The sequence below is a fragment of the Pelodiscus sinensis genome, chromosome 2 (genome assembly GCF_052426305.1).
Source record: "Pelodiscus sinensis isolate ZL-2025 chromosome 2, ASM5242630v1, whole genome shotgun sequence".
NCBI lineage: Eukaryota > Metazoa > Chordata > Testudines > Trionychidae > Pelodiscus > Pelodiscus sinensis.
In genome coordinates, this window is record NC_143053.1 from 146188920 (window position 1) to 146209282 (window position 20363).

At 41.5% G+C, this 20363-nt stretch overlaps 1 protein-coding gene across 1 annotated transcript in view; it reads left to right on the forward strand.

The window, feature by feature from the left end:
* GABBR2 (gamma-aminobutyric acid type B receptor subunit 2) overlaps positions 1 to 20363 on the forward strand; it is an 862687-nt gene that overhangs the window by 788333 nt on the left and 53991 nt on the right. The gene's annotated exons all lie outside the window — the stretch shown is intronic.

The window sequence follows — 20363 nt, forward strand, 5'->3', positions numbered from 1 at the left end:
GGCACCCTTGGGACCTGACCAGAGAATTTGCCAAATCACAAGGCTCTAGTAAGCAATATAGTCTAGCAGCAGTACCAACACTTTCATTGATGACTGGGCTCTTGGAAGACATTTAGGGGTAAATTAGAGCAGGGGTTTTCAAACTGTGGGTTATAGCTTGTAAGAGCAAGCCACTAGCTGGCTGTGAGCTGCTTTGTTTACCTGTACCTCCACAGGTACAGGCGATCGCAGCTCGCGTTGGCTGCAGATCACTGTTCCCGGACAATGGGAGCTGCTGGAAGTGGTGCAGAGGAGCAGGTAAATAAAGCTCCTTGCAGCCAACTAATGGATTGCCCTTACAAACCATGACTCAAGAATTTGAAAACCCTTGAATTAGAACTAAATGACAGCACAGAACACTGAGAGCCAAGACTGGTGGCTGTAAACAAACTTTATGGAACCACGGAAAACTTGACCATACATATGATAAGTAGACATCTGGCTAAATAAAATCAAACCGGACCATGGGTGTTGCTGGACCAGAGAGTGCCAGACTAGAGAAGTTCAACCTGTGCAAGCTTATCTTTGACATATTATTTAGAACTGCTTGCAAGATTTAGGGTAATTTTTTCAAATGGGTCTAAGTGACTTAAAGTATGTCTTTCTTGCAGTTAAAAACCTATGGCTTGCCCATGACAGCTGACTCAGGCTAGTGGAACTCAGACTGGGGGGTTGTTTAAGTGCAGTGATGTTATTCAAGCTCAGGGCTGAGCTCGGGCTCTAGTATCCTATCAGGTGAGAGGGTCCCACCTGCAACCAAAGCTCACAGTTGTACAGTCCCACAGTCCGAGTCTGTGAGCTGTGTTAGCTGGCATGGGACAGGCATGCATTGTAATTGTAAAGTAGACATATCTTGGGGAGGCCTCAATCCAATAGAAAGTCACTCTAAGTCACTTAGGCATTTCTTGAAAATGCTACCAATATTGTTTTGGTTCTTTCAGAGTTTTCATAATACTAATCACTAATTCTATGTGAATAGTAAACTTTCTGTTAAGCAAAATCTACCTCAGATCTAGCTAACTTGGAAAACAAAATACTTCTGAAACTTAGAAAGGGTTGTAGAAGACATACATACCATTTTTTTAGTAAATAAACATGGGACACATTCTGCCCTCAGATACATGCAGACAGTTCCCATTTAAAATGAGTGCCTACTTGCAACTAAAGAGAGCACTGAGTTCATGTCTTTGGATCCAATTGCTGATAAGCCTTTAACTTTATCTTAATATATATCCTATGCAATACTAAGGCTGAATGATGATTGATATATGTAATGTTGTTGTAGCCGTGTTGGTCTCAGAATATTTAAGAAAGACTAAGGGTACGTCTAGACTACAGGCTTCTGTCGACAGAAGTTTTGTCGACAGATACTGTCGACAAAACTTCTGTCGACAAAGAGCGTCTAGACTACATTGAGTTCTGTTGACAAAGCAAGCTGCTTTGTCGACATGGTAGTGTAGACGCAAAGGACAGTTTACATGCAATAACACCTTCTGTCGACAGAAACTCTGTCGACAGAAGGCGTTATGCCTCGTAAAATGAGGTTTACCAGCGTCGACAAAACTGCTGAGTTCTGTCGACATTATGTCGACAGAACTCAGTGGTAGTGTGGACGCAGGTATAGTTTTGTCGACAAAAGTCCACTTTTGTCGACAAAACCCTGTAGTCTAGACACACCCTAAGTGGGTAAGGTAGCATATTTTACTGAAGCAAATTCTGCTGGTGAGAGAAACAAGTGTAAGATTGAAAAGCTTGTTTCTTTCACCAACAGCAAGAGATATTAGCTTACTCACCTTGATTATTGGTATGTTAGTTGCCTTAATGAATGATGGGCTTCTTTGATTCTGTAATAATATTCAGTGATATCTACTGTGTCTTCCCAATTTGGCACTGGTAAACTAGCTAGAAACATCCATAGGGGGTGTAAGTCTGTAACTGGAAAAAAATTAAAAAACTATGAATACTCTAGCAGCGCCCTAAAGACTAACAAAACATGTAGATGCTATCATGCGTTTTCATGGATACAACCCACTTCTTCAGATAAATGCAGTATTAACAGTCCAGTTACAAAATAAATAGGGGATAGAGGGGAGAAGAAGGAAGGGGGGAAATAGTGCATTAGCGTGTTCATGTTTCATGAAGCTGATAGAGAAGGTGCAAATTATTCTTAAGTACCCATTGTTTGCTTGATTAAGTCATTAGGATGTGGAAGGTAGCATACTAGCCAGGTAATGTCTTTATTCATAACTTTGATATGGGTTCCAAACTGGTAAATGAAGATAAGCTCTAATGCTTCCCTGTGTATTTAGCTTGTGGAATTTGCCTGAAACATGATGACTTTGAGATCCATTAATAGGTGCCCAGGCAGGTTAAAGTGTTCTCCAACAGGTTACTGTGTGTTGCATTTTCAGATATCTCATTTCTGTACATTAATTCTTTCCCATAGAGACTATCCAGTTTGGCCAATATACATGACAGTGGGGCATTGCTGGCATTTGATGGCATAAATCACATTAGTGGATGTGCAGTTAAATGAGCCTCTAATGTAGTGTCTAAAGTAATTGGGTCCAGTAATGAAATCCCTTGTGTAGATGTATGGACAGAGTTGGCACTGGGGCTGATTGCAGGGGTGGGTTCCTGGAAGATTATGATGGAAGTGTGCTGTGTGGTTACTGGAAAGAATTTGTTTGAGGTTAGGTTGTATGTAAGTAAGGATTGGGGCCTTTCCCCCTCGAGGCCTGTGAAAGTGTGGGGCTGTTTTCCAGGGCAGGTTGTGAATTGTTGATAATGCATTGGAGGGGTTTAAGTTGTGGTGATGACAAATGGATGTTCTGTTGTTTTCTTCTTGGCCTATGTTGAAGTAGTTCATATCTGGTAACTCTTCTGGCTCTATCAATCTGTTTTTTCACTTCTCTGAGTGGGTATTTAAGTTTTAAGACTGCTCTATATAGATCCTGTGTTTGTCCCTTTCTGTGGGATTGGAGGAAATTCGGTTGTATTTTAGGGCTTGGCTGTAAACAATAAAGATTGAGAAATATTTCTTGGATAGAAGCTAGAGGCATGAAGGTAAGTGTAGCATTCAGCAGGTTTCTGGAATAAGGTGGTGGAAATGTATCCATCATGTAATTTTACTGTAATGTCAAGGAAGTGGATCTCTCATGTGGACTGATCCAGGCTGAGGTTGATGGTGGGTTGAAAGTTGTTAAAATCCCTGAGAAATTCTTCAAGGGGGTCTTTCCTGTGGGTCCATATGATGAAGATGTCATCAATGTAGTGTAAGTAGCATAAGGGTGCTAGAGGGCAAGAGCTGAGGAAACGTTGTTAAAGGTCAGCCATACTTTGGAACGGGACTGTTAATACTCCGTTCATCTGAAGAAGTGGGTTGTGCCCATGAAAGTTCATGATACCATCTACATGTTTTGTTAGTCTTTAAGGTGCTGCTAGACTATTCACTGTTTTTAAGTTTAGCCATTCTTCAACTGTAACCAGATTTTACATTCTTTACATATTTAGTTCTGTAATACAGTTTCGTAGTGTTTTAGGTAAAAAGGGTGATAACTGATATGCAAGGACAGCATTGACCAAGCTTCTTAAGTTCTAACATCAGCTTACAAAATTGTAAAGTGTTCACTCTGCATTTTCATAGGTAAAAAGTAGGCACAGATATTTGATACATTTTTCTCCACAATTCTGTTCATAAAAGTTAATATGTCAAAACTTTTGTCTGGTTCATCTACAGCAGTGTAATTTAAATTCATTAACAATTTTGAAGGATTCGCAGTGAATTGATTTTTTTTTTTTTGCAGAAATAATTATTCAAGAATATTTCCTATATAACTTTCTGTAGTTCATTTTTATAAAAATTCCAAGAAATTTTTCACATTTTTTTTAAAGTTGGCACTGTTTTTTGTTAAATTTCATTTTGGATAAAACTACCATTTTTTGACTAAACATTTTCTTTGAAACATGTTTACCATCAGTGTAACATTTATAATAACATGAAAGTACTTTTTTTGTGCTCTAGATTCTGATGGCATCTCTGTAAGGAAGATACTCTCATATATTTGAGTTCAGCTATACCGTTAGTGCTACTTGGTTGATCATTGCACCTTTGTCCCAGTGAAGTGTTTTGCATAGCCAGTTGAGAATTACATTACTATTTCAATAAAAATAATGTAATTGTCAACTAAGAATTACAGATTAGTAAGAACTTCAAAATTTGGCTACTGAGAATGTTGCTGAATCTTTTCTTGCCTGTCTCAACCACTACATTGGAAGCTGAACAAAAGTCCATACATGTTATGTGTGGGCAACTGAACACTACTAAGACATTCATCCACAAATAACTTGTAGGATAGAGACAATTAAAGCAATTAACACTAAATTGCAAATCTGCTTTTGTATCTAATTACAAACACAGGTCCAAGGGTGTGTCTAAACTACATGGCTCTGTCGATGGAGCCATGTAGATTAAGCTGATCAGCAGAGGGAAATGAAGCCGCGATTTAAATAATTGCAGCTTCATTTAAATTTAAATGGCTGCCGCGCTGAGCTGACAAACAGCTGATCAGCTGTTTGTCGGCTCAGCGCACTAGTCTGGACTCTCCCGCGCCGACCTGAAAGCCCTTTATCAACCTCCCCGTTATGCCTCGTAGGATGAGGTTTACCGGGGAGGTCGATAAAAGGTTTTCATATCAACAGGGGAGCGCCTAGACTGTCCACCAGCTTGGGCAAAGCTAGCACACATAAGTGTACTCTTCCTGGAAAATTCACCTCCACTTACAGTATAAAATGTACTCTAAAATAACATCAAGCCCAATGAATGTGGTATAACCAGCTGTGCTTACTGTCATAATTTAGAGCAATAGAAGTAAATTAGAGCATATGTATCATTACCTACTCATTATTATTCCCCAATATTCCCCAAAAAGAGTACTTAGACATTCCCCACATACTGTACACAGAAATAAGCAAACACAAAAGACTTACATTTTCAGTATATTTAAGTGCAATGCTTTCAGAGAGTGGCTGAAAGCATAGAGGTTTTTCCTGTATTGGCTTCAGTTTCTTCATGGTTTGTGTTCAAGGAACAATAGAAAAGTGGATCATATATTCTGTCTTTATCTAGTTTGTTGTAACTTGATATAAATATGCTGGTGTTCAAAAGTTGCCATGACCACCTAACAGCACATCTGTGATAATTTAGAAAGATTCCCTGGAGGCAATCTAACATCAGTTCCACAAATGTTTCTTGAAACATAAGGAAGAGAGCACATTGTGTGGGGATACCTTTCCCTAAATTCTAGTTACCGAGATACAGACCCTCACAGGTAGTTAGCCATCTAAATCTCAGGGGCCTAGTTCTTTAAGCCTGCGCTGGTACCAGACATTTTATAAAACATGGCTCCATATAGATCTATGTCTGCTTTGTGTTTGCTGTCACTATTTATATTGCAATGTTTATATCATGCACTGTTTCCATATTGCTAAGGTGGGTTTTGTGTTTGTTAAATGACTACTGGCCCAGATTATGTCTGTATCAATTTCTTATGTGACCATATTCATTTGCCATTCTGCATATTTACTTCACTGATTTCTAAGCCTGCTCTTGAAGATGGTGTTCAGCCATCCCTTCATAAGTGACCCAGACACAGGGATTAAGTAGACTAATCCCTGAGTTGTGCCTTTCTGTATATGCCAGGGGCTCTTCATTTCCATTTCTAGCCTTTGATTCCTGGTATGTGGATAGGGTACACTTTACATCTAACAAGGGATGGTAGGTGCTAATGTCCATTACAGTGGGCCCACTGATATGTTTTTAGATGCTATGAGTGGCATACGCCTTTCTTTTTCTTTTTGTCTTCCATAGCCTGATTTCAGCTCTGAGATTTTCAGGCTGTATAATTCTTGTAAAGTTCGGCACACTGTCTTTTTTCTGATCCCCATGTACCTCTCCTCTGGAAACACACCCATTTGATGATGGTTTTTCATTAGCAATTACAGTTTTTAGTCTATTGTCTAGATTTTAATATATTTAATGTGTGTGATAAGGGTTGTGGTGGACCAGGTGTCCAAGTGAGTAATACACCTGTCTTCCAGCTACTTGTCTCTACTGAGGGAGGAGGTGGTATGCCTGGTTCCTCCCCCTAGGTTAGAAATGTTTTGGTCTCATCCTGCACCTGGGCTTTTACCCTTAAGTGGGGCTTGAGAGGGACCTGGACCCTCCCTTTTTACTACGTCCCAGCCTAAGGTCCTCTGGGAGGTAACGCCAACAGGTTCCTTCTTAAAAGGTATCTAAGTTGGCCAACCAGGGCAGCTTCCTGCCTATGTGCTTCTTCACTTTGAGGAGTGGCTACTACAGTCCAAACACTGAATAGCTTCATTAAAAAAAACCAAATAAGTAAAGCCTGCTAGACATGCTTCTTCTCGTAGGGAGTAGTAGTTGGAAAAACTACTGCCTGTGGGCTTTACCCACTCAGTGTCCCATCTCAGGATTAGCCTTCTGCCTGGATTCTCAGAGATAGGCTGTCTCTGCAGCAGCCTGTCCACTATACATTGTCTGGGCTTCTGAGCTTCTTATTAACCTGCTCCTCCAAACAGAGCATACTTCGCAGGCCTGGAAGGACTGGGCTACAGGTGACCACTATGTGACACTCTTGACACCTGCCTCTAGTCACAAGCTGCCAATTTGCCTTTAATTTCTGTCCTTTTTAGTGCCTTCATTGCCAGGTGCTTCCTCTGTGGACTTGGCAATGATGCTGGCTAAATGGGTTTGACCAAGAACTCTTCAGCATCTCTGATGCTATGCAGGGTTGATAGCTCTTCTTCAGTCCCACAAATTGTTTCTTCTAGTGCAGCCAACAACTTGTGTTTCATAACAGGAAGTCCCTTCTGTCTTCAGCTAGTTTGGAAACTTGATACAACCACTGCAGATCATAATAACTGTTCCATCACTGGACATTATCATTACTGATATAGTAGTGTTCCTAGAAAGTATTCAAACACCCTTCTGCCAACTGCTGCCCTATTTCACCATTAGCACACCCCTGTTTCTCAGGTCAAAAGTTCAATTTGCAGATGGCTTGTAAACCTAGCCTAGATGGTCACCATCTTTGTTAACAGGGACAGCTCAAACACACAATCAAAAGGCCTAACAGCCAGCCACTTAGCCCTCACAAAGACATGATAAATACCCAGCTTGATCAGGTATATACACATCTACTATTAGGTTCTTCTACTTACAATCAGGTGGTTTTCAAAAGGAAATGTGACTGAATTTGTTGAAGATTGCAAATGATACTCTTCATTACTAATTCCACTTACTACTGATATATTGTGCTCATACCCATTAGCTAAATATGCACCTTGTATTATTTTCCAACATTATAAATCTTTGCTGCTGAAAAAGGAAGATTCTCTTACTAAACCGGGGTTGGGAAATAATTATCACAGGGAGGCCACTTAATGAATTTTGGTATGTGGTGACAGGCCTCCTCCACCTGCTGGAAGGGGCAGGGCCCGGGGCGGAAGGGACAGGGCCCAGAGTTGCCTGGGGCCAAAGGCTTTGAATTAAAAACCACAGCAAAGGGCTCACAGCCCCACCATTACCACATTGCCTGGCAACTGCTCAGGGTTGCTGTGGCCAATTAAAGGGCTTGTAGCTCTAGCCCCTGCCAGAGTGGCACTGAGACCATGAGCCATTTAAACAGGATCCTGCTGCCTGAGCCGTTGCCTCGAAATTCAATGGCATGGGCAGTAGAATATAAATAGAAAGTGGCCAGATGCAGTCCGTGGACTGGATCAAAATGTTAAGTGAGCCAGATCCGGCCCCCAGGACTCATCGGGTATGTCTAGACTACTGGCTTACGTCGACATGAGTTTTGTCGACAGAATCTGTCGACAAAACTTAGGTCGACATAGAGCGTCTAGAATACATCCAGTTCTGTCGACAAAGCAAGCCGCTTTGTCGACATAACAGTGTGGACGCAAAGGACAGTGTAGATGCAATAATGCCGTCTATCGACAGAACTCTGTCAACAAAAGGCGTTATTCCTTGTAGAATGAGGTTTACATACGTCGATAAAACTGCAGAGTTTTGTCAACGTTATGTCGACATTACTCAAAGGCAGTGTGGATGCAGGTATAGTTTTGTCGACAAAAGTCCACTTTTGTCGACAAAACCCTGTAGCCTAGAAACACCCATCTTGCCCAGCCCTGTACTAAACAGTAATCAGGTTGCTTTGTGGATCATGTGAAAGTCTTCCAGATCTTCCATTTTATATTTATGATCTGTTGGCTGGGGGTCATGTAAGATCTTGTTTAGTTCTGTGAATCCTAAATTACCCTGTGTGTGTATATTGTGGGAATATCTATTGCTTCTGGCCACTGCTGTTCTTTGGACTCACTTCAGAGACAAATAAGGTGCAGCTTTATTCTGTTTGTGTAAACTAGTGATGCAGCCTTTTGCAGCATTTGCATAGCTGAAGCAATGTTCTTATAAATACTTCAAACATTTTTGTGAAAATCACACCTCATTTTGGGGATGTGTTTACAGAACCAAACACTAATTAAGACACAGGCTTCTAGGTTGTACACCTAATGTGTCTATCCAGGTTCTCAAAGGTTTTGGACCCAGGTTGTTTAGTAAAATGCGACTCACTATCGGTTTTATGCATTTACTTAAAGCACTTAAAAATAAAAATCAAGAGAACATATTCCCAGACCTAAGCTATTTTAATAGAATAAAGAATAAAAATAAAGTAAGATAGCTATCAACTGTATAAAATCAAAGTGAAATCAACAAGATAGTCTTAATATTCATTTGGAATTAAATCGAATCATTAAATTAAATTCAAAGAAAAAATGTTTAGAGGGTGCCTGTCTGTTGGTTATAATTCCCACTTAAAGAATTTTATTGAAGTCAATCAAATTTGTAATTTAGAGTTGGTTAAATATCTTAATACTGAAACCAAATTATTATTACTAATGTTTGATCCACAACCTTCCTCCTTCAGTTGCTGTTTGATAGCTAACCTTTTCCTCCTCCTCAACAGATATTAAAATACCTGATAATACCTAATAAAATGATTGAACAACTCTTATAGCAAAATTTACACAAGATAATTTCAAGATTCATAGGCACAAAGAACACTCCCTAATGAATAATTTCATGAGACAACCTGGGGAAACTTTTCCTTCTGGCATGGCACCTTTTCTGTCTGTACTTTATGGATGCTCATACACAAATGCATGCACACAGCCACTCTTTCACTCCCACACCCTGACAACAAAGGGGCAGGGATGCCTCTGACCGAAGACAAGACAAGACCCCTAAGATCCTTAAGATAATCTTGGTGAAGGAATGCAGACTCTTCAGATCTTGCAGGATTCTGGACTGTCATAGGGTAGGAGCAGGACCTGCAGTCAGGGAGCCAGACTGAAATGTTCTGCAGGCACAGCTCTTCTCACTAGCTGGGCACTGACTGCCTCGGTGAGTTCCTGGGTAAGATGGGGAACTGGTTCCCACTCCCAGAAGGGGCAGAGCCTAGGTAGAAGGGGCAAGTCCACACAGCCAGCCCTCTACCCTGCCTGGAGCATGGCGCTGCCCATCCCCAGCCTTTAGAGACACACAGAGTGGCCACTCCAGCAGCAATTTAAAGGGCCCAGGGTTCTTGTCGCTGCTGCTGCCACAGCCACACTAGCAGCAGCAGTGGCTGGAAACCCCAGACCCCTTTGAATCACCAGGTCCCAGAGCAATTGCCCCCTTTCCTCTCCTTCTCCCTACCTCCTTTCCCCCCTCCCCCCACCCGCCTCCTGTCGTGGGCCTGCTATCAGCCCTTCTTTGGGTGCAGGAAGAGGTTGCTCAGAGGAGTGGCCTGGTTGTGGTTGTATGACTGCCTCTCCTCAATGTACTAGTCTTTGGAACTGTGGAATGTTAGTCTTTCCTCAGTTGGTCTGCTGACCAAAAAAGTGAGGCTTCTTGGCTTTGATTTGTATAGCTTGCAAACTTTGCTTCTACTGCCTTGCAGAATCTTTCTTTAAGACCTCTGCACAAATCAAGTGTGAGGCCAACCATGGAGCCACGTGGACTGGAAATCTATGGTATGAAGTGGGAAGTTTTATTTGAATAACTTTCAATGTTAATGTAGCCTCCTGCCCACAGGCCTATTCAGCTGCTCAACCAGCACCCCCTATGCAGGACTAGTGGAATTTGTGGCTTTTTTTGTTTGTTTGTTTTTTGACCTCCACTAATGGGTGGATTTCACTTAAATTGTGAATTCCGAATCATATTGGGTACATTCCTGCAAGAACTAAGCACGTATAGCACTTTTGTTTAACACTGTATATAAGCACAGGTCTGGGAGAGTGGGTTGGACACATCCTTGGTTCCTACATCAGCAACAGAAGAGATTCTTATTGCAGAATCTCTTATTGGTGATGATGTCAACCCCGAAAGAACACACCTTGCCTTTCAGTTTCATGACTGAATTTGAGATACAGGTTGAACCTCTCTAGTCTAGAACTCTCTGATCTGGAAACATCCATCATCTGGAATTATTTTAGTTAGTCAGATGTCCACTTTTCATGGATGTGGCCATGTTTCCCATAGTACCATAAAGTTTGTTTGCAGTCACCAGTCCTAGCTCTCAGTGTTCTGTGCTGTACAGTGGCGGCCCATCAATATAGATGAACTAGGCAGTCACCTAGGATGCCAAGATAAACGGTCATTGAGGGCTTTGGAGGTGGGAGTGCCGATCGCGCGTTTCGCCTAGGGTGCCAGTTGCCGGCAGCTCATCTAGAGCCGCTCCTGGTGCTGTTATGTAGCTCTATTTTACCCCTAAATGTCCTTTAATAGCCATGAAAGGACTGAAAAGCAATGAAAGTGTTGGTAATGCTACTAGACAATATTGACCTCCTGTGGTCTGGAAAATTCTCTGGTTCAGAACCGGTCAGGTCCTGAGGATGCAGGTCTAGTGAGGTCTAACCTGTACTGGCATTTAGAAAAATCATCGTTTTGTAGATCTGGTTGAGAATGATGAATTGTTTTTCACAGGAATTTTTTTATTTTTTCCTAATTCTTCTATGAAAATGTTTTGCTTTTTCAGTGAAAAACTGAAAACAAGTCCTTTGATTTTCCAATAAATATTCTTTTCAAATAATGAAAATTTCAAACAAAATAAAAAATTGCAATGATTTTTTGTTTTGCTTAAAATGCTATTTTTGTTGAAGAAATCAGTGAAAAAATTCAACCAGTTTCTTTGGCATTACTGACAAAGTAAGCATATTTAATTTTGAGTCTTTGAGAGTCAATAAATGTGGAATACCACAGATTCATTTTTACAGTGACTTAAGATTGTGAAATGTCTGCAGGTCAAAAACTGCCAGTATCTTGATTTTAGGAAAGAAAAAACTACCCAAGCATCACTGCCAAAAGAAAAGAGCCATAGGGTCTTTGAGGTAGGGACCAATTTTTTGCTTTGTGTCTCTAAATAGCACAATAGGGCTCTGATCCATGAGAGCAGCTCCCAGAGTCTATTGCACTACAAATTATAAACAGCTAGTGAAATCTGCAAAGCAGTACCCTGGTCTAGTATTCAGAGTTTCCAAAGCTGTGACAAAATAGAACTCCCAATTATTGACAGGCCTGACTTTGGGCAGGATAATAGCCAGCTTTTCTGTTATTTTTTGATGCTTCTATCTGATGTCCTCATTGTGATCTTCCTTCATTATATTTTTCCTCATTCCTACTCATATCACATGTGCAGAGGGTAAGTAGACATGCCTCTCAAAGGAAAGATGGGATGATCAAGCTGGTATATAAGCAAAGAATTGTTCAGACCATACTCAGGGATCCAGTCAGGAAAAAAAAATTCCCATGTGCACGCAGCACCTATGTTCATTATAAGTGTTATTACATTATCAGTTATAATAGCTATGGAAGAATTCTTGCTGCTGGAAGTAGGTCAGCAGGGCCCCATAGCCCAAGGCTCACTGAGATTAACAGTTCCAGTTCCCTCCAACAAATCAGTGACAGGGGAGCCATGATCTGTGTAATAGAGCTGCATGGACTTAATAGAGACACTGATTTTATGGCTCATTACAACAATTAGTAACACTCCTGCCTGCCAGTTTTTAAATGCTCACTTCCATTTAAGTGGTCTCCTACAAGCCATGTATGAACCCTTTATGCTTAACAATTCTATCCCATAATTAGCTCAGACACTCTGGCTGCCTTCTTCAGACCTGAAGAAGAGCCCTGCAAAGCTCGAAAACTTGTCCCTTTCTTTCACCAACAGAAGTTGTTCCAATAAGAAATATTATCTCACCTTCCTTGTCTCTCTCATATCTGGGGACCACATGGCTATAACTACACAGCAGAAAACATAATAGCTTTACCGGAAGTTCTTTACTTCCTCTTCAAGATCACTGATGTTAAATAAGATGTTAAAAATAATAAGATGTTAAATAAGTTGGTACCTAACACCAGTTCTTGTAGTGCCCTGTCAGATGCCCTCTACAACTCAATACACTGACATTTATCATAATACACTGTGGACTCTGTGTGACAGCACTCATCACAAGGTAATTGGAAATGAATTTGCAAGTGCAGTTTTGAGAGGCAGTATTAAATGCTTTGCTACACTCACTTATTGTACTTCTGCTGCATCCCTGTCATCATCTCATTTCATAATTCTCTAACAAAAATCAAGCTTGTCAGTTAAACCTTATAAAGCCATTCTGTGGATTGCTCACAGTCCCATTTTCTTCCTGCTGTTTACAATGAATTTCTGTTAATGGCCCAAATTCTCCTCTCAGGTACAGCGGTGTAACCCCACTGACTTCAGAAGAGGTTTTTTAAATTTTATTTTTCAATGTGTATAGTCACAGTCTCTCTAAAGGCACTGACATCACAATTTCAAAACACAGATAAGTATAATACCCCCAAATCAATATAATGTCAAAAAGAGGGATTGCAGAACCTCCCAAATCACAAACCAAGAAGGAGAAAACAGCCTTTCACACTCCAACCACATCATCAGAGAAGATCTCAATCTGGCTTTGCAACATGCTCTAAAGATCAACAAACTCTGGACCTATTGAGCCAAAGGGGAAAGGGGCAGATTTAGGTGCCTAACTATGTATAAAAGCATTTAGTGGGATTTTCAAAAGTGGCTAGGAACATAATTTCCATGGGAATTCTCAGTGAATTGCCGACGGTCAAGTCTTTCACTAACAACTTATGCTCCCCATCTAAATTTCAAAGATGGCATTGTAGAATGAGGCAGACATTCCTCAGTTTTAACTATCCTTCTCCAATTTGACTGGACTCTCACTTGGGAAGGAAGGAGGCATCATGGTGAGGGAATATGGGGAAAGACAAGAGCAACATGTTCTGACCATATTGCCAGTTCGGTAGATGGGGGGAGGACCCTGTAAATTCTTTGCTGGTCTCAATACAGTCACTCTTACTGGCAAACAAGAAGCCTTGCACCAGCCATTACATTCCTCTCAGCAGGCCAAAGGCAGCTCTTTTTGTTTTTGCCCCTGTTTCTACATCGCCCTGGCCATAATTGGTTGTGTTTTTTATTAAAGCAAAGATTTCTCCCAAGGGAAGTATTTTGTCATAATTACCAATGAGAAGTAGGAATAAACTCCCCAAATTATAACGTACACTTATGAAGGAAACGTTTTTGCACCCAAACCTTTTCCTTTTCTTCAGTTATCATATAATAAAGCATTTTCCTGTTGCGTTAGGGGATATTTAACATGTTGTGCTCAGTTGTAAGTGAGGATGGGTCAACCCACAATTCCCACAACCCTACTCAAATCAGTTTTCCCGTTATAATTGATGTTTTTTATTTCTTTATAACTGCCTTAGCTATAATCTCATGCCCATTATCTGTAGTAAATGCTGGCATCATTTTTGTTTGTTGGCTGTATTCCCAGACTAATGATTTTTGGACAGGAATCTTTTCATATTTCAATAAAAATTCTAAATATCTAATCGGTGACGGTTGTGGCAGGAGATGCTAGGAATCCTGGCAAGTCACAGGTTGTAAAGCATGTACTTGTCCACTAACTCTGTTCATTAAAGTGATTGGATTCTGGTTTAAAATTACCTAATATGATAAATCAGTACTGTACTTTTATTATTGTAATAACAGGAATAGTGTAAAGATGATAGTACCAACTCTCTCTGGTTATGAGCCTGAAGGTGTTTAATATTCTATTTTTTAAATACACACAAAATCCAGTGTTAAAAAACATAATTAGGGATGCAAAATTAAGCACTCAAAAATCAGGAAATACCAGTTTCTTCTTTAAGTGTTATCTGCAGTGTCCCATTTTTGGATGTGCACCAACCAGTGCCATTGAACAATGCAGCCTTCAACTAGCAGTGCTTAGTCAATTGCTTGTATGCCCCTCTTTGCCCCCACCATTAGGCTCTGGGCACATTCTGAGGTCATGACTATAAAAGGGGATACATCAGTGATTACCATCTTTATTCCTTCCACCTGCTGACACAGACCTGAGCCTTCTACAAATGAAGATTCATTGGACAATTAGTTACAGTCCCTTGGTTATTGTTTAATAGGGAATATATGTTCATGGTTAGTGTTAGTTTTTGTTGTTCTGGTGGTGGCTCCAAAGAGCAGAAATGGATTTAAGAGATGTGTGTCATGTCTCACAGTGTACCTGGATTTGAACTCACATGCTTGCTCCTGCAGTACAGGCAGTCCCCGAGTTACGCGGATCCGACTTACGAATGGGGCCCTCCCTCTCCCTGGTCTCCAGCAGACCAGGGAGAAGAAGCAAAGCGGTGGAACACACGGACAGCGGACAGCCCAGACGCGTGCTCCGCGGCTTTGCTCTGCTTTGCTCCTCGTCCCCCTGGTCTGCAGAGCAAAGCAGAGCAAAGCCGCGGAGCACGAGGGCAGCAGGATAGCCACGGCGCGTCTGGGCTGTCCCGCTGCCCCCGTGCTCCATGGCTTTGCTCCGGACGCCTGTGGTACAGCAGCTGGGCGCTGCCGGTTGGTCCCGTAGCGCCACTCTGGGCGCCACTGGACCAACCCGGCAGCACCCCAGCTGCTCTGCCCCAGGCGTCCTGATTCAGCCACTGCTGGTCAGTTTCAGCAGTGGCTGAATCAGGACGCCTGGGGCAGAGCAGCTTGGGTGCTGCTGGGTTGGTCCAGTAGCGCCGAGGAGAGGCGGCGCTACTGGACCAACCCAGCAGCACCCCACTGCAAGCCAGAAAGGAGAGGCAGAGCATACTCCAAGCCTTGCTCCTTCAAGATGTCTTATTTCCTAAGGCTCTGGAAGACAAAAATGAGGCCTGGGTGAATTCTGAGCACTTCTAGTTCCAGGCAGATTTTTGGATGTAAGCTATCTGTTTCCAGAATACCAAGCTCCAGTTCTAAAGAAACTGAGAATTTGGTAACAAAGTTGTCTGATTCCATAACAAAGAAGGTACCAGTATCAAGGACATCAGACATGGAAGGTAAAAGATCAATGCCTAAACCCTTCCATGGAACCAGGTGAAGAAAAATGCAGGGTAATTGCCTCTGTGGATTCATTGACCTTATTGGTCAGTTCCAGACTTTCTATATCAACTTCCACCCAGGGCCAGGCCTTCTGTTCACCATTGCTCCAGTGAGATCTTTTAGGATCCATGACATGCAGAGCCAAGTTTTACAGATCTGACACAACCACTTTCAAGAGCATATTCACAAGTTTCCTACTCTAATAAATTATATGATGAAGAAAGAAGAATGTGAAGGTTTCTCTACAGACAGATATTTCCATCACCATCATCCTATGGATGAATTCTCTGCAGATGAATCCTCTCAGGTCTTTCTCCTTCAGAGGATGTCATCCATTCCCAAGAATTAATAAACAAAATGGTTTATATATTGAAATGACTTTCAGTGTCATTAAAGCAAACTGTGCAATCCATGTTTTATGTATTTGGAAACACTTCTACAAATAAAGTTTCTCTGCCACTTTTGGAGAAGGCATGGCAACAAGTACAATTGATTTGGAATACCCCATTGTCTTGATAGACAATTGCAAAAAAGACAGATGAGCTTTCCCAGATTCCATATTAAGGATTTTCTTTTTTCCTATAAATCCTTTATCACATTTTCTAGTAGTGGGAGGAACAATGCAAAAATCCACATCAGGAGGATAGCTTCTACTGCCAGCAAGTGAGAAAGGAAAAGACTAAATTCCCTGGGAAATAAGTTAATCTCTTCTTCCTTTCTAAACATGTGAACTACCTATCTTCTTCTTATTTCAACAAAGGTAGACATCATCACTACCAATAGCAACAGCAATAACAATTTTCTATTTGTCAGTCATACAAAAGATGGCCATTTAAAGCCAGAATGAAGCAGGAGGATTTATCTGCCATGATTTCCTTGCCTGCTATTCGATGCAGGTTTAGAATGATATTCAGGGCAGCAAGCCTGGCATCTATTTCCCTTACAATTGGAGATCATTTAAGTCAATATGAGAACAAATGGCCAAAGATCATCACAAAGAGATGGGTTTTGGACATTGTAAAGAACAGTTTCTCCACTGAGTTTGACATGCTTCACCCCAAACCAACTTCCCCCCCCCCTTTTTCAGGGACCTTTCACATGACTCAGTGCTAAGAAAGGAAAATCATTCTCTGTAAACAAAGGGGGCATTAGAGGATATTCCAATAAATGTCAGCAATCAAGGATTTTATTCCTGCTATTTCCCAATTAAGAGACAAATGGAGGAATTGATCCCATCATGGATCTAAGGAAACTGAACAAATACATTTGATGGATGCATTTCAGAGCTTTGACTCTAGGTTCCATTATTCCTTCCTCCTTTTATCTAGATGTGTGTTTACTGCTCTCCATCACAAAGAAGCTTCTTTTCATATTTCAGTAAGACCACCACACAGGAAGTATCTTCACTTTGCCATAGGGCCAGAACTATTTCCAGTTCAGAGATGTCCTCTATGGCCTTTGCTCAGCACCTCATCTCTTTTGCCAAATTTCTGTCTACACTAGCAGCATTTCTCAAGAGACAAGGGATTTTGTGTTCCATATTTAGACCACTAACTCCTAAGAGAGTGAGCTGGGAGAAATCACAAAATGTCCGTGCTCTGGATTCTGAAGTTTTGGTTTCTTAAGAAACTAAAAGAAATCCTTACTGACTTCATTACAGAAAATCCTATTCATAGGCTCTCTTTTTGATTCCAAAAGAATAAGGATTTATATTCTGGAGGAAAAGTTCCTGAAGTTAGTATGCATCATTCAATCTCTATTGCAGAGTCCATCTCAGAAAGTAAAGCTCTTTCTATCACTAATGTGTCTGCAAGGAGGAGTAGCGGTAGTTCGAATTAGGAGCTTTAATTTGAACTACCTAGCCCGTGCCGCGTGTAGACGCAGGCAGGCAGTTCGAACTACCAGGCATTTAAAAATGGCGGCACCCGGGAACATGCAAATGAAGCCTGGGATATTTAAATCCCGGGCTTCATTTGCAAGTTCAAATGACTACATTAGCCCACCTTAGTTCGAACTAAGGTGGCTAGTGTAGACATACCCTCTGACACTACAACTAGGAAAAGTGCACCATCTGGCCCAATCATCACTGCACCTGGTTGCATGGGCAATAGGACTCCAGCAAAGTTGGAGAAGTTTTTGTCTCCGTAATATTCTCCATATTCTAATTAATGCTAGAAAGAAATCAACTAGAAAATGCTATACGTTAAAATAGAAAATGTGTTTTCCATGTCTTTCTGATAGGGGTATCAATCCTGTGTCAGCCCCTATTCTATCTCTGTTAGAGTATTATATTTAAAGCATTTGTCTATTGCATCACTAAAGGTTTATTGAGCTGCAACAGCTGCTTCTCATATTCAAATCAGTATTTTCACATGATATTGTTAAAAGTTTTTCAAAGGATTACTACATTTGTACACACGGTAAGAGATTCAATAGCACCGTTGGACTTAATGCAATCACAGCTTGTGTCTCCACCCTTTGAGCCCTTATCTTCATGTTCCTTATTTTGTGTATCTGTTACGGTCTGCTTTTATTATAACAATAATATCAGCTACGAGGATTAGTAAACTTTATGCCATAATGGCTGACACGCTACTTATGACCTTTTATAAAGACATTTTGGTATAGATTTATACCAAAAAATCGTGTCTGACTTCCATATCAGCCAGTCCATTACTCTATCAGTGTTTTTTCCTAGACCTCATTTGAGTGAGGGCAAATCAAAGATGCATTGCTTGAATACAAAAAGGGTTTTATCGTTCTGTTTTGATAGGACTAAGGACTTTAGATCTTTGTATAAATTGTTGTTTCATATTCATATGCTGGTAATTGTAAAGAAAATCTTGTGTCAGTACAAACATTATCAAAATAGGTCAGAAAGTGTATAATAAAAAGTTATAAAGCGCATCACGATCACCCACTCTTCAGATGTAAGCACACTGCGCTATGGTGACTGCAGCCTTGGAGGCATGTCTGAGACGTGTTCAATATTAGAAATGTGTACATCAACCACATGGAGTCAAAACACATATTCATTAAACATTGCTTGTTCTATATTGCAGCCACATCAGATGCAGAGTTGGTAGATCTGTGCTTCAGTCCTTTGTTTAGTTAGGACTCCATACCCACCATCCTATTTTAAATGTGTACTACGGACTAAACTGTACTAGGAGTGGGATTATTCAGAGGGCAGCCAAAGTAATTCATGTTACTTACCTGTAACTGAGATTCTTTGAGATGGACTCTGCATAGTCACATGCCCTGCTCTCATTCCCCAGATTTGCGGGGTCTTTTTTCTACTGGCTCATCAGCATTAGTAATGGAAGGATCTGAGGTACTGCCTCCTTCCCTTTTATAGCTTCACCCTCAGAACATGCTCAGAGGCTGATGGTAGGGGAGGAGAGGGGCATGCAAGTGTTTGACTAGGCACTGCTAGTGGAAGATTGAACCATTCAGTGACACCAACCAGCATATATCCAAGAGAGTGAATGCACTGAGCCCATTTTGAAGAACCAGTTATAGGAAAGCAATCTTGATATTAAAGTTGTCTCTGATATATTAACCCAGCTCCCCTGTGCACATGCATTATGATACAGTCTTTTTGATTACATGGTCAGAAAATGTGCATGTAATTTCTAAGGGATTTTATAAGAAAAAAGGAAAACACAAATGCTTTATACATAACTGTAACTGTTAGCCTCCACCCTCCATGTCCTGTCCTCCTCATCATCATCCTCAGGCACAGTGCAGCACAGACTGCTACTGCTTGAGTACTAGACAAGCTATATTAACTCGCAACAGGGGAAGGTTGCCATCCCAAGGAGGGAATGATCCACTAGAGCTGTGCATTTGGCTGAAAGGAGAGCACGCTCTTTCTTGCTTTCTCTCTGTCATCTCTTCCCTCCTTACTCCTGTGGGGTCCCCAAAGCGGTGGGGTATATTGAGCAACACTTTCAAATTAATTTCAGGGAACATCCCATCCCTTTGCACCTCGACCTCCAACACCCATTTACACCCAGGGCAGTGGAGAAAAGACATCCAAACTTGGCATGGTGCTTGCAGCAGAATAGAACTGTACAGACCTACCTCTTCCTGGCTGCACCAAATCCTGAAAGAGGAGGAGGTGTTTCTCCCTTCCTGATCCCCCCTCCTGCTGCTGCACCCAAAGTCCTGAGGAGAAAGAAGCATGAAACCCTGCTGTGTTGATTCCCAGAGTGAGTGTAACTGTGTCCCCTTCTGTGAACTCCTCATCTGTCTGCGCCCTGAAACAGTCAGGGCCTGGAAAAGAAAAGAGCATGGTCACTGACACCGCCCCAATACCCGATTTCATCTCACACTGCACATCACCGCTTCACATCACCACTGCAGCCTTGCACTTCAAATCTTCTGCCACCAACCACATGGAACTCTGCCACTCCTGCACTACCATTGGTGGAAGCAAAAGGAGAGCAGAAGTCAGCTACATTAGCTGGCATGTTGTACCTCTGCCATATGTGCCTGGTCTCTCCAGACAAAGGCTGATGCGCATATGTGGCTGACACATATCCTGGCTAATGTCATTTTTATTCAGGAAATAAAATAAAATGTTGGGAATGGGGAGTTTTTGGTGGCAAACGGGAGTCTCCCTGGCATACTGAGAGAACTAGTCTGTCTGGAAGTGGGTTGGGACAAGGGGTCCGTATGCCATGTGGAGTCTGACACAGTTTCTTGGTCCCAGGCCCACAAAGGCTGTCTGGTCCCCAAAGTTCCTCAGAAAGTTAGGTATCTTCTTGGTGCCGCCAT